General features: G+C 38.7%; 1 long non-coding RNA gene across 3 annotated transcripts in view; it reads left to right on the top strand.

Moving 5' to 3' along the window:
• Positions 1–1,699: 1,699 nt before the first annotated feature.
• The window catches only part of LOC144073744 (uncharacterized), a 43,668-nt gene continuing 23,316 nt past the window's right edge, over positions 1,700–22,051 (top strand). For all 3 annotated transcript variants that reach the window (XR_013300173.1, XR_013300172.1, XR_013300171.1), the window contains exon 1: positions 1,700–1,921. This is a non-coding gene — a long non-coding RNA (uncharacterized LOC144073744). The remainder of the gene's footprint in view (positions 1,922–22,051) is intronic.

Here is a 22,051-nt window from a genome sequence, read left to right as displayed (position 1 = left end):
GCAATTCTAATCTTGGAAAGGTCACCCTCAGGTCAAATGTGACTCTGTTGCCACCGGAGGGAGCAAAAGGGCTGTTTCTCATTAGCTACTAAACTCCAAAATGTGTTTTGTTCATATTTACCCCAGCCATCCTCAAACTATCTTTATGGATACCTCATAATTCAATTAATGAGTAAATTATCCGTTATATAGTGAGTGCATCAAAACTTTGCTCATCTCATTACTGGAATGTCATCAACTCCTGTCTGCAGTCATTTAAAAGGTGGACACTGGGAGGTGATGAAGAATGAGGACACCTCTTGTGGACAGGTGAACCAGATACTGGTTAAGGTCAGTAGAAGGTCAGAGCAGGAGGGAAGAGATCTGTTTATGTGTGTGTGTGTTTATGGACCCCAAACCCCACCCATTCCAAACCCAAACCCACCGTTTAGGCAGGCTAAGTCATCCTTTTGTCAGGGCAAAGAGTTGCTGAAGGCTTCTGTCCTCTGGTCTCTTCATTCCTCTCTTTATCACTTCGCTCCTCAGTGGGGGGTGACAGTGACCCCCGTCTGAAACAGAATAGGTGCGGCACCTGGGGATAAAGGGAATCCCGCGCTGGTTAGTTCTGATTGACTTCTCATCTTTTACACTCATTACCGCGTCAAACGGTACTAGGTTTCAATTGTGAACTGCAGTATATATATCAAAGGTATTCCCATGGTAGGCTTTTGCTTGGAACCATTTCTGTGTATACGTACATTTTGAGGTAATATAATTAATGTAGTACCAATTTAATTATCAATAAAAACATTGTCAAACAAGTACCTGTCTGCACGTGTCAGTGGAAACTAATTAAAGCTTTTGGCTATTAACTCTTGGATGGGATCGTCTTTGATGATTACAACCTGTGTTTTTATAAATATTAAGAGTCCCCCGCATCCCCCCAACACACATAATCCACTCTTTCAGCTTTTTATACAGTATACTGCAGCAGTTGATGTCGGAATAATGCATGCCTTCGTTATTGGTTGTCAAATGTGCTGTCCACAGTGCACACAACATACTGTAGCTGGTCATTTATTATCTCTTGCGTTGATTTACTTATGACTGTGCTGAAGGACAGAATAAACTTTTATTCTTTGCGCTAAAGTGTTTCTCGATTTTTATGACTCTGGGGAATTGCATTCCGTCTCCATCTACCTTGGAAGAGGGTGAAGTTGTGCCAGAAATGTCTGTCCTGATGGTTTCCATTCCTAAGTCTGTTTTGTACTTCCTCTTCCCTTCCTCGAGCTACATAGTCATCATGAAGTCACTGTGGAGTTATCTGCCGTGTATAAAAGAGCAATCTAAAACCACAATCAGGAGGAGGGAACACACATAAAAGATGTATTTTTGACATCCCTGTCATGTTTCGTCATATCCTTATGCTGTGTAAATGCTGATTTGTTTCTTTCTTTTTGGTGTTGAACATTTCCTTTGGCCCTGGGATAGAAATGGCTAGAAGCCACTTTAGCACTCACTTGTTAGGTTTGCTTGCTTTTGTTATGCTTTTCCCCCCCTGGTGTCCTGGTTGAGTGGTTGCCCATTGTGTACAACTGTCGTTTCTCCGCCCCTGGTGTATCCCCTGCTTGCTCCTTGTGTGTTTCCCAGGTGTTCCTAATTGTCTCGTCAACCCATGTCAGTCCACTGATTGTTTTGTCATTGTCAGATTGTCTGATTTACCCTGCCACGTTTCCTGGTTTCTCGCTTCCCCGTGTTTTCCTCTGTCAGATTTGATTTTGTTATTTGACGCCAAGTCTTTTGTTACTTTCTTTGCCTCCAGTTTAAGTTATTAAAGTTTCATTTGAGCACAACTTCCCTTGTCCTTGCCTGATTCCCTGCAATTAGGTCCCACTCTGCATTTCCAAGCCATGACGTCGCCAAAGAAGTAACACTGGTAAAGGTAAGAAGAATCAAGCAATTCTAAATGGACAGAATGATTATAATATTATAGGCCAAACGTAGTGACTACGAGTCAATAAGATAGAAATCAACAGTACTGTGTGATATTAGAGCTCAAGATCAGTGAGAAAGTTTCAAATGTTTTATATGCAAGCATAAAAAAGTTTAACAATTATTGATACGGTTAATGGTTTCCAGTATCCTATACTGTCATCATTAAACTTCATTGAGGGCCAATAATTGCTAAATCAGATATATTGTTTACAGTATATAGTAACCTAACATTTGAGATTGCAAATTGCAATAGGCTAAATTAGTTTAGAGGAATGACAAGTTTAGTTCAGAGAAATGACAAGTTTAGTGGTTAACAGTTCCTTTCATTCAGGCTGCAGATGTAAACTTTAAGCTTTACTTGACTTTATTTTAACAGGCTGTGCTAATTGAGAATCATTTTTGCCATGTTTTATCTTTTCTTTACTTGGAACACTTCAATGCACAGTTGACCAACCCACTAATCGTGGATTTAAGGCAAATATGTGCATGTTAAAGGAAGGAGGCCCCCACATGGAGAAATGTCGTCCTTCAATATGTGTTTTGGTAGGGAGTTGTCTCCATGCCAACAATACACAGGCAGCCTGTTACTGGGTCACCGAGTTCGCTGCTGCAAGTGCATTTTTTTTACTTTCATTCACACTTTTCCAGCTGCAAGAGAAAATAATACATTTTTTATACAAGGAAAGTGGAAAGTAAAAATTGGCCATTTAAGAAGGAAGGGGACATTTACTGTACAATGTACACCTCTCTCTAATTAAAGGAGCATCAACGTAATAAGCTGGAGCATAAAAATGTTGGAGACATTTCCTCAAAATTCAGAGATGCATTAGTTTTCAGAATGAAAGGTGCACCTGATAAAAGCCGCACCTATCAAATTTGCTCTGGACTACATAGTTTTCTGTAGGTGTCAGTGTTGTATGATATGATATCTACACTAAAAGAGGTAAATATTCAAATTAGCTGCACTGGACTATTAACTGCAAGGGTTAAAAAGTATTGGGTCATACCTAAAAAATTATGGTGATCGTCATGTCCTGTAAACTGGATTTTTGTCAAAAATGTGACACTACATAAATTGCTTAATGTGGGAAAGGGAGGTCATAAGTCTTCTGTATGTCTGCAAGTCTTTCTTTTAGTCCGCTGTAGCAGAAGCTGACATGGCTCAGTATTTGTTCCACAAATCTGAAAAGAAAGACAGGTGTTTCTAGCAAACACCTGCCTGCTCATGTTCAAAGTGAGTTGGATGTGACTAACATAAATGGCAAATATTTGGTAGAATTTTTATTTTCCACCCGGCTTGTGAATCTTTATTTATTGAATACCTGTATTTTTTCGAATAGCAGCATCTTAGCATGCAAGGTTTGCTTTTCCCAAACAGCTGCAGTTAATCAAAGGACTCTTAGAGCCGTCACGGACCACATGATAGGGCAGCAGGCAACCAAGAAGGGGTTGACTTTGGTACCACTGTAGCATGACAAGATAACACACTGCACATTTGCTTAATCTTGGCATTCGTGGGATTGAACAGCACTAGGTGAAATGTCGTATAACGCTCTGGCTATGCTCAACTCGTAACATGTGAAGAGTGCTTGGGAAGCGGATGTGTGGTGGAATGAACCCTTTTACGGGCCGCGCCAACAGCAAAAGGTGGTGTCTTTATTGCTTGATCCTAACCTATAAGCCGTCGGTCAGACAAGATGGGGAAGTCAAGTACTAAAATGCATATCTCGGATTGTGATCTCAAAGAACATATTTTCAGAATGTCAAAATGTGTTTCAATGAATCACAAAACCAGGTGTTATTTGCGTCAGTCTAAAAAAACCAAGAACTAGGTCGATCTACAGTCTCATCTGGATATTATATGTTCACCAATCTTAAGTCACAAATCTTGCATAGAATTGCTCATTTTCCGTTCTGCTTATTCTAAGAAGGGTTGCGGGGGGTGCTCGAGCCTGTCCCAGTCAACTATAGGCAGCATACTTGGGGGCAATTTAGAGTGCTCAACCAGCCTACCATGAATGTTTTTGGGATGTGGTAGGAAACCGGAGTACCTGGTGAAAACCCACACAGGAAAGTCGGAACCAGGGAGGCTGATTGAATACAATTATAATATTGTATATTGTCCCTCGATCTCAGAACTGTAACTCTATATAGATATATAAAATCTTCAACCATATACTTTTTATTTGTTACGCAGTTTTGCATATAGTTGGGTATTCCGCGGTAATGACATTGAGACTGAGCGTCTTAGTCCTAAAGGGTCCCACTTTCTTCAGTAGCTCTATGTCATGAAAAGGTAAAACAACACATCTGCTTAGCGTCAGAAATCAAGCACGGTGAAAGGTTGGAGGGATTAGGGGAATGTGTGGCAGAGATGGGAGATTTAAAGTCATCTGTTGACTGCTCTGCTTATCCTCGTATGACAAAGCATCCACCTAACAAAATTTTACTGCACTGTAATAACCTCACAAAGTACATAAAGTATGTTGTCGTGTCATTTTCGTGCTCGGCTTGTTTTTTTTATAAACGAATATAAAACATAGTACTAGCTGAGATAAAATTTATCAGGTCTAGTGAGGAATTTTGGATGACTGTTTTTCTCATTTTGTATTTACATTTAATGGTAGTCAGGCACGCCACTATGCATTTGGACCTGAATGTTGGATGAAGATCACTTTGGGCCTCTCCCATAGGAATGCTGAACATTTAAATCGCTATTTTCTAAGACTACTACCGTCCATGTTTTTGGGATGTGAGAAAAAAAGTATCCGAAGAAAACCCACAGGCTTGGGGAGAATGTGCAAATTCCACACAGGAAACTGGCAAAAAAATCAGGGTGTATCCTGCCTACTGCCCATTTTTCACAAATGAATATTTTCTATGACCCATGGGCCATTCTTTCACCATTTTCCGCACGCACTGAGTTAACCTTTTCAATGAGTTTTGACTTTTAAGGTGACATTCATTTGCAGTAAGTAAATGTCCTTATGTTTGAAGTCTTATTTATTAGACTTGTTTAACACTTGTCTTCCTTTCTAACACCTTGTTGTGCGCTCCATTGAGTGTGGAATGGCCATTGTATGAATGGTATCATTTAACGAGCATCCTTATGTTTGCCTTAAAAGGAGATTTGTGTACCTCACGTGAAAATACCTCCAGTGACAAACTGCTTACATTGAGTCTTCGCCTTTATCATTGTTTGTATCTGTGTGCCTGCAAATGAGCATGTTGTGTTTGTTTGCATTATGAAGAGGGTCTATTTGTGCATGATGTGTTTGTTGTATGAATGTGCATCTATGGATAATTTACCTGGTGTCATAACTCTGGCCGGGGCAGTTTTATAAAGTGTGGTGCAAGCAGTGAAGCAGCACTAAATTACTTTTATATGCTGTGTGTGAGGGTCAGCTCTCTGACACCCCCGGACCTGGACACACCAGGAATGGACTGGCTGACTTTTGCTATTGCAGCTGTGTTGTTCTAGACTGGTAGTTAAGGGAGATTTATACTTGTTCAGACATGGTTCACCTGAGGAAAAAGTACAGTTGCCATTTCTTTTCGCAATGCTTAGTTTAGTTTGGATGGTGCGCAACATCTTACAGGTTTTCATGCCACCGCAAATGGTTGCTTATTTTTTTTCTCTAGTTTTTCTTTCACTTTCTCTAAAGCGATTTGCGCAAAATGTGTCTGCTACCTACATTGCTATGCCAAACAAAATCGTGCTGAGAAGTGAGAAAATCGCCCAAACTGTCAGCTGCGACTTCATGCCAGAAGTATCGCGAGCAGCGAAAAAACAAAGGACTTGTATGTATGCAAAAACTGATCCCGACACTGATTATAATACTTGATGTAACAGTACTGTATATAATCAGGCTCAGTCGGTTTATGTTTTCTTTTTGCGTGGCTTGTTGAATATGGAATATGTTCTTGAACAGATTTTTCACATGAGGATAGATAGAGCTATCTGTCTGGCCCCCTGCCTTGTGAACCAAGACAAATCACCATTGCTGATATCTGTAAAACCCTACAGTACAGCATATGACTTACTCAGTGGGAGAAGAAAAATCACCAACTGTGACTGTTGCTTTCTACTTTAGTAACATATCATTCATAAGGCAATGGTTTATGACTTTTTCTAAACCTGTCTTTAAAATGTTTTTCAGTGAGGAAAATTTAGATAAGGGTATAATTTTTTGTCATTGTCTTTGTTTGCTTCACATTTCGTTTGTTAAATTGGATGTCAATATGTAAATTCTGAGTGTGTAGTATGTACTGTACTTCTCGCTCAGAGGACACCCGGTGGACAAGTGGTTAGGGTGTCGACCTCACAGTTCTGGGGTTGAGGGCTTGATCCCAATTCAGTCCTGAGACATGAAAAATGTAGTACACAACAATGAAAAGAAAACCAGTCACTCTCAGTGTTTTGGAATAGATGCATTGATAGTTAGCAGTACTTGGATAAGACCGTTTTTGTAGACTATATCAAAAATCTGGGCTCCATTTCCCCTTTGTACGTGCATGTGTGTGGGTGAGTGCATGTGCTTGCATGCACCTGTTTTATGTTTCTTAGCTATCAACTCTGGAGGTCTTTCGCAGCAGGTTGCAGTCCGATATTCAACAGATGCCTTCTAAGATTCGGGACTAGCCTACAGGTCAAGTGTTCAAGGGGGGAAACATGAGCGAGGGACCATCATTTGATTAGCTACAACATTGTTTCATGCTCACATCGTACATGATTCGTGTTTCCTTTTATGGAGTGCTTCCCCCTTCATTTATTTTCGTTTGGTTGGTTGATTCCAAGCTTAATTAAACCGTGTGTGTAATTAGCTAATCTTGGGTGAACATGAACAACGTGTGATTCATCTGCTAGGAATCTGATTTGTGTTGACACAGTACTTGTGCAGCATTTAACCATTGCCCTTCTCAAGTGTACGCGTGTATGTGTGAATGTGGTATGACCTTAGAGCGCCCTTAGATCTAACAACATCCAGAAGCAGTAAATCAGTGGATGGGAACCATGTCATCAGTAAAACTCAAATACCTCACTCAAGTATGGTATATTTCAGAAGCTGTGACAAAAGAAAATGAGAGGGTAAAAAAGGAAAAATTTCACTCGCATCAGTACCAAAATCTACACTCGGAGTATCCATGCTCTCAAAAACAAAAATTGAAAACGGGTTAGTTTTGAAATACTGTATTGTGATTGGAAATAAACAACATAGTGCTAAAATGTTCATGTGATTTTGATGATTAAAAAAAATTACATATTTTTCTTCCAAAGGAAAGTAAAATATATATATTATATTAATAAGAGTATATTTTAAATTGGCCTCTGATTAATCCTACATTAATTTCAATTATTTTACAAACTTTTTGTTACATGTTGCTTTCTTTTAATCAGATGTCTTAAGATTTTGTGGTAACACTGTCTCTCTTTCAAACTGTTCAGATTTCCCTACACTCCATCTTTAGGCTCCTGGGTCGAGTGGAGTAAAAACATCCCAAAAGAATCATAATATCAAATCATATTTCACTGTGGATTGGCATTTCTTTGATAATGGGTAGTGTTTTGTTTTTGGAAAAAACAGCTTTTGAAATTTATCCAAGAAGGTTTAACCCTAGTTTGATTGGAGCGTAACATATTTTCCCACATGTGTTTGAAATATTTTGTCATGGGGCATCCGTGTGCTGTTTTTGATTTAACATGGATTTAATATGCTGTAAATACTTTCTGAAACAACAAAAACAATAATACAAAGTGTGTGTACACTTGTGCAACAACAATAGATGTCAATAATTATTTCATTCAGTTGTACATGTCTAACGTTCATGGCAATGATGAACAATTTTCCCAAAAATGTGTCCTTTTGTTCAAATACCCCCAAAATCAGAAGAAATAAACGAATCATTGGTTTTCTACTGTAATTGGGTTGCAGTAAATATCAATATTTGACTGTAAATAGCCATGCACATTACTGAAATATTATGGGTGCATCTGTACTAACAGTAAAGGATTTTATCCAGCTAGAATGCAAATATGCCAGCAATTTAAAGAACGGTGTTAAAACTGGCAACAGCATCCAATCGTTGTGGCAAATTTTCCTGGTTAATGGTGTATGAAGAAGTCTTTGATCGACTTTGAGAGGCTCTAGCCACCACTGCTGAGCACAAGTGGAAAAATATGTTGTGGCCAAGCAGCAAATGGCTTGACAACTATCAAAACAGTTATCGACTAAATGATTTTAAGAGATACGCGAGAGCCCACTGACCAACAATGTAAAGAATTGTGCTCAAGCCGCAGTCAAAGAATAACTGCGTTTTGGGGGGAACTTTTCTGTCAATTTTCATTTCACAATCACGCCTTCCTGCTAAATCGTTGACTGAGTACTATTTGATATACGTTATATATGAAACAGTAATAGCAGCTGCTGCCAAGATGCTCCTATCGCAACCAAACTGACAAACTATTTCTGAACATTTCCAGAAGCTTTCATCGGGGTTACGGTATGTGATAACATCTGTGGTGAATAAATGGTCGTCATTAAAAGCAGAGGACAAGGCCATGAAGAAAAACCTTGTTAGCATGCCTGTGTACTGCTGGCAAGGTGCATGGCTGCAGTCTCAAAAGGTCACATTAAGTTGTTTGAACTTTTGGGGATAAACTAGACTTCTTTTTAATAGTACTCGTTTATACAAGTATTTGTTATATTTGATTTTCTCGCAAAAATGTTTGGCCTATAGAGCTGTACATTTTCTTTATTTGCATCAATGAAAATATTGATTTTACTTCTATTGATAAGAAAAAATACATGGGAAAAAGGGGCTTCTCAGTATGTTTTTGTCTGAATTCTGCTTTTATGAAATAAGCTATTATTCGTCATACGGAGTTTCTGGGTATGATGACAATTAGGCTTTTGTCGAGTCAATGATGATGACAAAGCCTATGTCTTATTATTATTATTATTATTATTAAGGTCAAACATAGTCCATAAAGAATTGGAAAAGTAAGAGGGATTTAAAATAAACATTTTTTTTAATAAATGGCGTGTTTAGAAACTTTTTTTTCTTTTTTTACGGACATGTTGAAACAAAAAAATGTGAACAAATTCACGGGTTACATATGCTTCCATGAGAGCAATTATCTGTCATTGGCATCTTGGTACTTGTCATTAGTATTTCCTATTCACACTTCTATTGGATTCATTTCAAGACCACTAACGCACAACATAAAAAGCTCGAACATGTATTTTTTTTTATTAGGTACAAATGATATATATGTTAATTGGGGCTAGTCTTTCTCAGTTTAAGATCAGGGTAAACTAATTTAAACCATGAAGCTTTAAACTGGACTCAAAAACCTGGCAGAGCACCAGACAGCCACTATTATTTAATAATTTATTTCTAATTCTGCAAATCGTTTGCATATGTTTCACATACCTCCCGTTTTTTTGCAGTAGAATGGTAACGTAATAATTTAACAGAAAACAGAAACGTCGACAACTAATACCATCATCCATCAAGTGTGTGGAAACAATCTCTGCCGATGTCATGCACAGCACGTACATTGGCACATATCATCGGGTGGTTTAGTGATGAAACGTATCCATCATGTACCACATACCAAAGCACACTATGGAATATTAGTGCTCGCTTTTAGTGTGTAAAGGTGAGATATAGTTTAGTGTGGAAAAAACAGTTGAGACTTCATCATTTACCATGTCTTCATCAAACACAGTTTTGTTCATAATTACTCAAACCTCAGTATTTTATCAAGTTTGCCATTTTGTAAAATGTACTTTTGTCTTCATTTTAATCTAATGAAGTGAATTAATTCCAATTAGAACATATCTTTTTATTATAACTCACAACAAATGTCCTTTTCATGGTTATCTCATTGGCAATTTTATTATTCCTGCCGCAAATTTTGAGCAATGTGCTATTTTTTTACTGATAAACTATTAAATAAAAAAAATACAAATTCATAACAAATTATTTTTGCTTCTTCCAATGGAGCATTAAAGGCTCAGAGTTTAACACATTTTAATTTGCTGCCAATTTAGTGGTCACTACATTACGCATAAATGGGAGAATAATTTGCAAATTTACGCGAAAAAAAATTGTGTCCAAAAAATTGCCCTATGGCCCAAACTAAATATTTTTTTCCTCCCATTGCAAAGATTACGTCATTATAAATTCTTCCAACAGCACAGACACAGATAACCATCAAAATAAAATCCTGTAGTACCTAATCTCTCTCCAGGTATAATATAAATAAAGTGACTAATTGGACCACATTAATACTGCGTCACTCCAGTTAGCCCACATTAATCAAAACCAGAACTGTTTATATGGACCTTTACAGTTTTCTCCTCAACCAAAAGAGAGGACTGCTTCTGTAATGTGGGTGTTTGAAGTCCTTAATCAGTAGTGAGGTTGAGGAAACACTACTGTAGATGTGTGGTTTTATGGTTACTTAGCATAACGGTGGGTTGGTGGATTCTATAGAAAGCAATGCCATATGCAATACACATTGCGTCTTGAGATAAGTGGTTAACCAGTGATAAACGGCTGCTAGGAAAAAGTGTACCGTATTTTTTGCAGAAACTGAATGTCGCTTAGTGAAATAAGTGAAAGTCTTAGTGGTTTTCTTTAAATTTTATTTCTGTAGAAGAGTAGCCATGAGTCAGGTTATGAGACATTCTATATCTGTTTTTTTATGTGGTGAATGTGTGTTTTATTCATACTGTATGTCTATAACATCTGTCTTACTGGAACTTGTCATCATCTGTGGTTTTCAATCACTCACGTGTACAGGAAAAAAAAAGAAACGACGACACTGTAAACAGCTAACTAGATTTTGTTGATGCCAAATTGAAGACCAGGTCATTAATAAATTTAAAAAATCAATGTATGTCTAAAATTTGAAAATTATTGTCTACCTATAGTCTATTCTGCATGCTGTTTTATGTCAGGACTACTGGACTGGATGGATGAATTTCACTTTCCGCAAATAGTTTTCCTAGTTAAAGTGGGGGTCGTCAGGTTTAAAAGCATTTTTTCGTTGCGACCGCATTTGCCTCTTCTGCTACCACCATAATTAGTATTCACAGCCATGTGCCTTTGGATTTTAACAGGAAGATGGCGTAAGACTCTTAAACCAATTTATTCCATTCCCGGCGGCTATGGATGTGTGTTTGTATATTTAATAATACAGTATATGACAAGCCTGAAGAATTGGGGAAATAAGGATAATTTCATGTAAACAAAGCCCCTAAAGAAATATACTATGCATTGATTTTGGTACACTGAAGAATCTGACCCACATAAGTACAGCATACTTCAACCTTGAGGGTTTGATCCTTGGTTCCCAGCAATCAAGATATTTTTTCAGTGGTCATATTCATTCACTGATGCTTCAAAGGCTGGCGCCTCCCTCAATGAATGCAAGAAACACCATTAAGTCCAGAATTATCCACAGAAATAAATACTGAGGTAAACCACAACAAATGTATGATTTTTGCGGTTGCCCGCTTCGCTGTCAAATAACTAGGAAATGCTACCATTAAAGCCTTTGTACTGCTTACAAGTCCCGCTTCATAAAATGGGACCAATCACAGAATAATCTCATTGCTCGTGGGAGCCATGGTTGTACTGTTACTTGTTTTCTCTTCATACTTTAACATTGTCTTTCATATAGCCCCTTTTTTCCGACACATTGGTCATTACACTGGACAGCTATTTAAAAATGCATTCATTTTCTGAACTGCTTATGCTCACAAGGGTCGCGATGGGTGCTGGAGACCATCCCAGGCGGAGGAGACCCTGAATTGGTGTCCAGCCAATCGCAGGGCACGGTGAATCGGAAAACCATTCACACACACATTCATACCTAGGGGCAATTTAGAGTGTTCAACCAGCCTACCCTGTATATTTTTGGGATGTGGGAGGAAAACGGAGTACCCAGAGAAAACCCACACAAGCCCGGGAATAACATGCAGACTGAATCTTTAACCCTTTATGTGACTATTTTACATGGTTAATGTTGCCCAAGTGATTCAGATGCACTTCCATACAAAATCCATACAACGAGGGTGATGGGTGAGATTCTGTTGATGCCAGATGCTTGTATGCCACCCAACAGGATGCTGAGATAATTGGGGAGACCAGGTGAAAGGGAGAGCTGGCATGCTAACTGGTGGGATATGAAGGCACTCGCACCCATCAAGTGAGAGGGAGGCTTTTTTGGAGTTTGCCTGTTGCTGGTATTGTGAACATTTGCTCGCACCACAAGACTCCTTTTCCCTCGCGGGGATGCTTGTTTCGTGAAAAATAAGGAAAGTGGGGTGTTTTTATCCGGAGGCTCTACTGTATGCACAAATAATATCAAGCTAAATTTTAGTGGCTTTCTTCTTTTACTTTCTTTCAATCTGCTCAATTCAACATTTTCTGTCCTTAAATGATTTGTTTGAAATGCAGCCTGCGACCACATCCTTTACCATGTAGTCACCCCCATCTTCGCTGTCAGTCTTCATTGTATACTTTGCAAGGAGAAGTGGTGAATACTAAATTGCCTTTTATTTCAAAGCGCAGTTCTTGAACCAGATTGGTATCTCTCATGCCAGATTGAACCACGTTTCAGAGCAGCTGTTGGGCAAATCCCAGCAAACCCCAAGATGACCTCTAATTATGAAAATTAACTATTAATAGCTGGAAATTGCACCCAAATGCCGAACAGTCAGGCTCACCAAAATTGGTGTTTGTTTTTACTTTCCATTGAAATCATTAGCAGTTTGGCAAACGTTCTTGGACGAGGTTTAGACATTTTTTCGACACTTGCAACGTGTTGAAATGTGGAAAGTGTGCAAGCGCAAGGTAATCTAATCAGCTTTTTTCAAGCAGTTTTTGAAGCTCAGTCTGACATACATCTGGCACATGCTGTCACACTGTTGTGGGATTGTTTGACATCTGATTTTCTGTGTTCAGGTGTACACAGGAGGAGTCTTTATGCGACCCATTCAGAGAAGATAACCACTGGAGATACTTTAGAATAAAATACATTTTTGAGGAAAAATATTAATTTTCTATTGGTTATCCTTTTGAATTTGATAAAATGCTTCACTGAGTTAGTATGGAAAACACAAAATGGGGCTTGTCTAAATGCTGGAATTCGTTAGATTCTCATCTAGAATTCAAATAAGCATGTTATTGATTTGTTTTATTTTGATAGAATTACAATGTATTAAAATAATGACTTTGAATTAACAGTTTATGTATTTATTCATCTTCAAACAGATCAATTGAAAATAACTGCGAACAAGGGCGGCCCGGTGTTGTGAGTGGTTAGCGCGTCGCCCTCAGAGCTATAGGGTCCTGGGTTCAAATCCAGGTCACGTCCACCTGTGTGGAGTTTGCATCTCCTCGGGCCTGCGTGGGTTTCCTCCGGGTACTCCGGCTTCCTCCCACATTCCAAAGATGTGCATGGTATGCTGATTGGACAATTTAAATGGCCCCTAGATATGGGTGTGAGTGTGTATGTTGGTCCGTCTCCTTGTGCCCTGCGATTGGCTGGCCACCAATTCAGGGTGTCCCCCACCTCTGGCATCAGCTGGGATCGCCTCCAGCACCCCCTGTGACCCTAATGAGGATGAAATGGTTCATGAAATGAGAACTGAGAACAAACGGGATAGGAACTATTACAAACCTTTTGATTATCTTTTAAGAAAGGAATCAATTTAGTTCCAGATTAATAAATCGGCGATTAAATTTAGTGCGTCAGCTGGGATCGGCTCCAGCACCCCCGTGACCCCAATGAGGATGAAGTGGTTCATGAAATGAGATGAGAACTGAGAACAAACGCGATAGGAACTATTACAAACCTTTTGATTATCTTTTAAGAAAGGAATCAATTTAGTTCCAGATTAATAAATCAGCGATTACATTTACAATGCACATTTGTGTGTATGCTGGCAAATGTATTTAAGAACACAATGTATACCATATTGACAGTGTTTAAGTAAGAATGTTCGGCCTCAAAATATTTCCACTCCCCACGTACTGTATGTCATCCTACTTTGCTGCCTAAGAAGCAATTGCAAATGTGACCTTCCTTTGTAGGGTCTTCATCCAATGTGTTTCCAGTGCACACATTCATTTAATCATGCAGCATTGCTAACAGATGTTAGTGTATAGCACCCAGCCCGTCGAGCCAGCCAGCATCAGCATGTGTTACTGCAATCAATACCCTCATTAGCGCAAAAAAAAAAAAAAAAAAAAAAGTCCGGACAGACGAGATGCTTCAAGAAATGCCCATTTTTTCATGTCCGATTACAATCTGATCTTTGAACTGCTGTCTAACTGTGGCCTAAGTGTGTTTCCTATCGTATCAAAAAGTTTTCATGACACTAAACTCTGTAGTCAGTTGACTTAGATGGCTGATACATGTTTGACTTTAAAAGGCTATTGTAGAGATACTATACAATATATTTGATAAAATAGGCAATAGTATACATTTGTGTTCATCCTTTGTCATAAGGGACAATAGAAATAAAAAGATTTGGATCTGTGGCATGTTCATGGCCTACAGTCTTCTGATTTTGACCAGTAGAGGGTAGTACTGCTTGAATACGTTGACAAATACGCAGATCCCCCTCAAACACACAAATCACATGCACTATCTCTGTTGTTTCAGAAGGGTTGAAAGAGTTGCTTTCAGGGAAGACATATATTTGTTGAACAAAGCAACTTTAACAAATGATGCCGGGATGTGTCTTGTAACTGCAGAGAGAAACAGGGGAGGTAGCAATAAATCATGACACACACATGACCCACTGTTGCATCCAAGGCCAAAGGAATTCATAATTACGGTTAAGACCGTCACCATTCATCTGTGTGAGCTTCACTTTGGGAGGGAAGTAGCTGTATCAGAGCCTGAATTATGGATCTTTATACATCTAGCCTAGATGCAAGGAGCTTAAGAAAAAAAAAAGATTAATTGGCAGAAGCCTGACCAACTGGGTGAAACTAACCAGACTTGGCACTGTGGCTCACCAAAGAAATTTATCAAAACAAGAACTCCACCACATATCTTTTTAATGCTTTTCTTTCTCCCCTTTTGCCTTTTTGGAAGGTTTTACTCTGTGGAAATTTTGGCGAGAGCTCAACGTTAGTCACTCGGTTGACTTCAACAACATTCTGTTTGCCACTAAAACACGATTCTTTATCCTTAGTTTTGTTTGGTAATGATTCACTCGCTAATTAGATTTATGAGTGCATCATCATGTACCCATTTTCATATTGGATAACTGTTTTATGTTTACATATGGGAGGATAACAAACATGTGGAACAGATTTTACAGGCAGCCTAATGAATACCCATTTTCATATTGGAATACTGTTTTAAATATGACAGGACAAAATAATCTAATTAATCTTAGAAGTAAACATAGAGCTGAACTAAAGCGATGACATGGCAACACAATTATTAATTATTATTTAATTGTCTTTTAACATTGTTCACTTTTGCTTTCCATTTGTCAGTAATACTCTTCAGAGGCAGGTCGCTCACATGGTTTTGTTCAACCATGAGCTAACACAATGGCAGTAACTATGAAAAACAATGCACTGAAATCAGGATTTGGATATTTATTTCAAAATGAAATCAATATAAGATGTGAAGCATCATGGTATAGTCTGATTTTTCTCAGTGAGTAATCATAACACTGTAATTCACTGCACGTTTGCAAAGTCACAAAAGGGCCTTGGGTGCATATTTCTGCTTTTACACACGCACAGATAGAAAAGTAAAACTAATAAAAAACATTTGAGTATATCAAATCATTGAATAGGCCTTCTGGGATTATTTGCATTGTATCTGGGAATTTTTATAGTATACTTTGATATAGAAACATGATGTATTCATTTCTAAGGCATTCAAACTTGGTGACGTTTCCATACGTTTTTGATATCACTTCATCTGTTAGGGGATTCTCAGCCTATCCCATCTGATATTAAAGTAATGTGGTCGCAACACAACCTCCAACAATGAGTAAATTCAACAATATAAGCTTAAAAACAGCATAAGCATTTCCTTTATCTTCATCCACCAAGATCCCACTCTTGACAGTGCACTGTTGTCTTAGCAGGTGAGGTCAAAGAGAAACACGACCACAGAAATCACTGTCACGCTTGATCTAGTTACACATACATAACAAAGTGTGTGTGTGTGTGTGTGTGTGTGTGTGTGTGTTTGTGTGTGTGTGTTTTAGCTGCTGGCAGTTGTTCACACAGTCTGTGTGCATGCATGTGTTCATTCACCTTAACACAACATCGGGTTATAAGGTTAGTTTATGTTTATTTGTTTGCATGGAAGATGCCCCCATTCAGGGCACTCCACTTCTGGTTCATTTACCACATCTACATGTTTACACAGCTGGATATGAACTGATAGGCTGACATTTTTGCTCCAGGATTACAACGCTCATGTTAACAGAAATCCCCTAATCTGTTTTTTTTCCTACTGTCTTCATGCTCTCTCATCTCTTGGCTCAAGGCCTATATTCTTCCCCCCCACCTGCTATAAGTCCATCAGTCTTCCACAGTTTCTCCCTCCCCGTCGAAGTTTTTACAAACACAAAAAAGCCACATGGAAGGTCTGCTTCTAATCTCCACATGCTGGGGTCTCCATTTATTTTGCTTGTCCAGAGACCTCACAATGCCGTTTCCATAGGCCGGGACCCACTGAGTGCAGATTTAATTAGATAAAGGCCAATAGTGGAAGGAGCGGGAGGATTAAAATTGGACATGGGGGGTTTTCAACAAGAGCTGGTTGGTCCCTCGGCACTGCATGGGCCCTGAACAACTATGTGTTTCACACTGAGAGGGGCAATGAGAAAGTGGAAAGGACAGGAAGAGGAATGAGAAAGTGAGGATGACATGCTTAACTCTACCCTGGACATCACGAAAGCTTTGTGGCTTCTCTTTTCCAGAACGATGACTCCCACTCTTGAGACTGATCCTTACAGATTTATGAACGTATAGAAGTAGTTTTGTCTCACAACTACAATGGTTTATCGCTACGGCAATACCATCGGCGTCATGGTAGAATCAGTAGTACTAAGGGTGTTGATTCTGCAGGCAAACAAATACTGACAGACTTTAACAGTCGTACAGTTCATGCTACTTAGTCTTTCAACCAATAGCTTGAGACGACGAACAAAATACTAAAAGCAGATTTTTCTGCTCTGAATACAGTATACTGTACCTAAAAAGAATATAAAGTAGTTGACAAATGAATGAATAAAAATATTTTCAAAAGAAACAAAATAGTTCTTCCGATCATACAGCTTGTAAAACATTTATTATGCAGTACAGAATCCACAACATGAATCAACATACGACCAGTCTGTCGGAACCAAATGCGGTCGTAAGTCGACGACTGCTTGTATATGAATTGAAGAATTCATTCATGAGAAACACTGCTTATTCTTGTCAGAGTCACATTTCGCAGTCAGTTATACTACCACCGACTGGGAATTGATCCCACACACCCTGAGCCAAAGTAAGGGTTACATAACCACTATTTCATCAGTAAATGTAATTGAAGAATGATCACAATAAATCAGTTGACCGAAAATCTAGGCTCTTTTCATATTCTCTTACGTATCCCTTGTTTTACATCAATTGATTCAGAAGTAGCTAAATCTCAAGAAAATGAAATACTAGCTATTCATTGCTGAGTTAATCATTTCATAAATGGTCACGTTTCACAAGATGTTTTTTTTGAATAGTCGCACCATTGGCACTCATGACTATAACTGTGTGAATACTTTTTAAAAGCATAAAAGTTCATAAGAACAGAGGATCGCAAACTTTAGGACAGAAGGTCCTGTATGTTGGAGGAAGAGGTCGTCCTTTCATGGTGGTAACTTTTGTGACCGTGAGCAAAAATCAAACACGTAACCTCTGTTGTCTACCGGGATTCAGATGATTCTATTTAAGGAGCACAGTTTGTACTAGATAGCTATTAAGATCATTGATTTGTGTTTGGCAGGTGTTTCACTAATGTTTCATTGTTGCGCTTTTTGGATGCTCCTGATTGTTGTTCCTTTTGATCAGGACTTATTTAAAATAAAGAATGAACTATACACTCATCAGTTGTGATTATACACACATGAAACTCATTTCATGATGGCTCTCCACCTCCGCTCAGCGCACTCATTTTTCTTGGATTCAAGAAAAATGTTTATTTAAATAAGATGAGATAATAAACAAGCTGTGTCTTTATAGTGTTATTGCCAACATATGTCGCTAGCTTTGGGCTAAACAGTCCTTTGAATTAGCCATGGTCGTCTATTACCATCCCAGAACTGAATTGAATTGTGCTTCCCTTTTATCCATATATTGAAATAACCAAAAATATTTCATGTTAACATAATATACCGTGCATGTTTTTGGACGGTCTGATGGAAGAGTGATTAGCGTGTCGGCTTTACGGTTCTGAGATCGAGGGTTCAATGCCAGGTTTGGACCTTGCTCTGGATGTTCTCCTCTGGTTTGGGTTGGTTTTCTTCAGATATCCCGGTTTCCTACCACATCCCAAAAACATGCAGGGGAGGCTATACTTTAAACTTACTAGTGTGATCGTGAATGGTTGTCTGTCTGCTTGTGCCCTGCGATTGGCTGGTACGGAAAATTAATGAATACTATGACACTGGGAGAGTGGTAGAGACCCAAAGACATTGAACTGCAGTACAGCAGTAGGAATAGAGGACAGCAGGACCCAGATGTGTGCAGTCTTAAAGTTCTAGCTACTTCTCAGATGTTATGAAGCACCAACACCATCTCATGCTTTCCTTAAAATGGTGAACTTTCTTTGGGTGAACATTGCATGACTAAAAGACATGGACTTGGGAAGACACGGAACACCTGCAGTTGATGCACCATGCTGAGAACTATTCCAATAAAAAATATGTCTCCTTTTTTCTCACTATAACAGCGTCAAGGACGCTGAAATTGAGATGGTGATAGTTATATTGCTTTACATCCGCCTCCTTTTTCCTTTTCTTTCTACTCTATGAGACATGTTGAGTCTTAATTACTATTAACAGTGAGGAGCAGTTTTGAAATTTGATATTAACAGACTGAACTAATGGTTCTCCTGAAGAGCTAAAGTAAAAGTGATTTGTCAGTGCAGCAATTTTTTTTATTCATTTTTTTAAATTTATTTTTTCCCTTGAAAAACAGCAGGTTTGTGTTTAAGCAGATGGACTTGAGTTGGCTTGAGCTGGTTCGGGATGAAATCAACTCTGCCGTAGACTGAGGTCCATGTTTATCTTTGGGCTTTATTAGATGTTGATGTTGGCCGTGTGCGAGAACCACTTGTTTAAAAACAGTTTTTAGGGGAAAAGAGTGAGAAAGTGGCGTGCTAAAAACGCAGGCGGGAAACAGAGATAGTGTCGTTGCATCAACTCAAGAGTACATCTAAAAAAAAAGACACACACGAAGAAAGGAATTTGTTTTGGCACATATAATGCATGTTACGGAAGCAGAATTACTATTGTTCCATGACAGAATGTGTCTTGGGATATTATTCTCACTACTTGTACAGCTGTATGAGGTAAACATCTGATTGCTATTGAGAAACACAGCAATCACTGCAAGGATTAGTTCAATCGTTGAAAAAAAAAGAATGACATTTTTATGGATTGTCAAGAGCTCCAGCAGTCAGTCACACGGCTAGAATGTCAGCCAAACTGTTTCGGCACCAAGCGGGTGCTTCATTGGACCCCTTTTTTTCTACACTGTGTGCTTTTCAGTATTTGGAATGAGACTGAACTACACCTGTGACAGGCCTTTTTTTTCAACAGGGTATGTCATAGGTTAGGATACCTTTGCACTGTTTAATAATGACTCATGGGAAAACAAACTAGGGACTAAATGGACTGAGATCATCACTGTCGGAACCTGGCAGCGGTTGCCATGTGATAGGGCAGTTGAGTTAAGAAATGCTAAAGTAATCTTGATGTGGCAGATGTTGGTACTCTACATGCTGTGAATAAAGGCAGTCAAACGGTCAAGAGAATGCACATGGAAGTAAGAAAACTGACAAAGATAAACGTTAGATGCCATGCAGCAGTAAAACGTTACTTGAAATAGTGTAGTTGAGTGTAAATCCTACTTGTGTATTCAAGCAGGTTTAGATAGCTTTCACACACCAGAGGGGGTGACCCGGTGAGGAGGGGTTACCACGTCTGTCTCACAGTTCTAAGATCGAGGGTTCAATCCCAGGTTCGGACCTTCCTGTATGGAGTTTGCATGTTCTCTCCGGGTACTCCGGTTTCCTCCCACATCCCCAAAAGCATGCAACAATGGTACGGAAAATGATTAAATGAATAACATAGTGGTTCATATCCAAACAATATGAGCATCTACAATGCCTAAATGCAATAAATAAAACTCATTGGTGGGGCTCGCTGGTGAATTGCTGTCTTCTTCCTGATATGGTCATAATCGAATATCAACACAGTACCATACAGATTCTTGTCAGAGACATAAAGTAGAGAGTTGTGTTCATCACAGAAGCTAATGTTTTCCTATATGAAGAGTTGTCAGATGATGGATTATGACAACTAAATCGTCCACAGTGGGTTTTCATACAAGGGTCTGCATATTTTCCTTGCTTTTTTAACACCTGTCCATCATATTGCCCCCTCCCCTTGCCACCTCCCACCTGTGGCCTATAAAATCAAGGTGCTGATGAGCAGACTCTATCAGCAAATGCCATCTTGGTCTTGTCATCAGTGCCTTGCATGGTCACAGAGCAGAGGGGGCTGACGGCTTTTCCCTTCAAAGGCTTCTTGCCAGCTGCAGCCTCCTCTCAAATTCCTTTGCTCTCCATCATCTTCTGAGGCCATTTTTATTACTCACATTCAGGTTATATACTACCTGTTGTTGTTTTTTCAAAATGCATGAAACTGAAATTGCTGTAACCCTTAAAACCACTGGCTTAAGTATAGGACTACAGTCAGAGTTTGGTAAAGTTCTGTTCTGATTTATTACAGAGTGACAGTAATATTTGATTAAACATTAAACCTCCAACTCTGTAATTTGATTTAACTTTTTGCCCCAGTCAAATAATGTACATGAAATTCAAAATTAGTCAAAGGTGGGTTGAAAATTGTACCTGTCAGATCTGTATGCACAAAAAGAAACCATGTGGTACTTGTTTCCTGTTTAAATGTTTGAGGTGGGGAAAAAATATCTGAGTTCGGGCATGTGGAAAGTCAAACTCAGCCTCTGGTACACATCTACACAAATGAAAAAGAGGGAAAATACCCATGAGATCAATGGGACAATGTTCCAGATAAATAATAACCTTATAACTACTCTTTTGTCTCTGAAATGGTATTATATAAATGAAAATGGACATGTCTTGTCTTTGGCCCTCATCCCAGTTGCTTTTATTTTTATTCATTGCAGTTTATTAGTTACATGCCAACACAAACACATGTTACAGTCTTTATTATGCTTCAAATGTCTTACTTAGAAAAAAGACATGAATCTAATTTGAGGCTTGCGATCCATTAGATGATGTTGTTATTATATTACATATTTGTTTGAGAACCAAATATCTGAACGGAAAAAAAAGATGTCTAGTGCTTCCCGAGACAGCCCTTTGTTAAACTTAAGAAGCAAAAGAGGAGAGAGAAGGGTAGTTTATATAATGCATGCCTAATAGCTAAGGCTCTTTTAGACCCGATTGGAGATCCTGGATTTGGCCAAAATATTAATTTGGCAGACACTAAGAAAACAAAAAAACTTCAGGAAAGTTGTATGTTTCACCCAAAAAACACACTTTCCTAAGTTGGGAATGGAACACAGCCGTTTTATATCGGATGAGTTCTTCACGGAGCCATTGATATGAATCATTGTTGACCTTCATATTTTAACACATCCTCATAGCTCGTCATTAAATTGGCACGTATTACAGTTTCAGCAAACAACACTATATCACTACCACAGAGTTTCTGCTGACATTGTAAGACATTTAAAAATTCAGATCATGATATGATCATAGATGTCT

The sequence above is a fragment of the Stigmatopora argus genome, chromosome 4 (assembly GCF_051989625.1).
Source record: "Stigmatopora argus isolate UIUO_Sarg chromosome 4, RoL_Sarg_1.0, whole genome shotgun sequence".
Classification (NCBI taxonomy): domain Eukaryota; kingdom Metazoa; phylum Chordata; class Actinopteri; order Syngnathiformes; family Syngnathidae; genus Stigmatopora; species Stigmatopora argus.
Note: the sequence above shows the minus strand (reverse complement) of the source record. Positions and strands in the feature narration are given on the sequence as shown.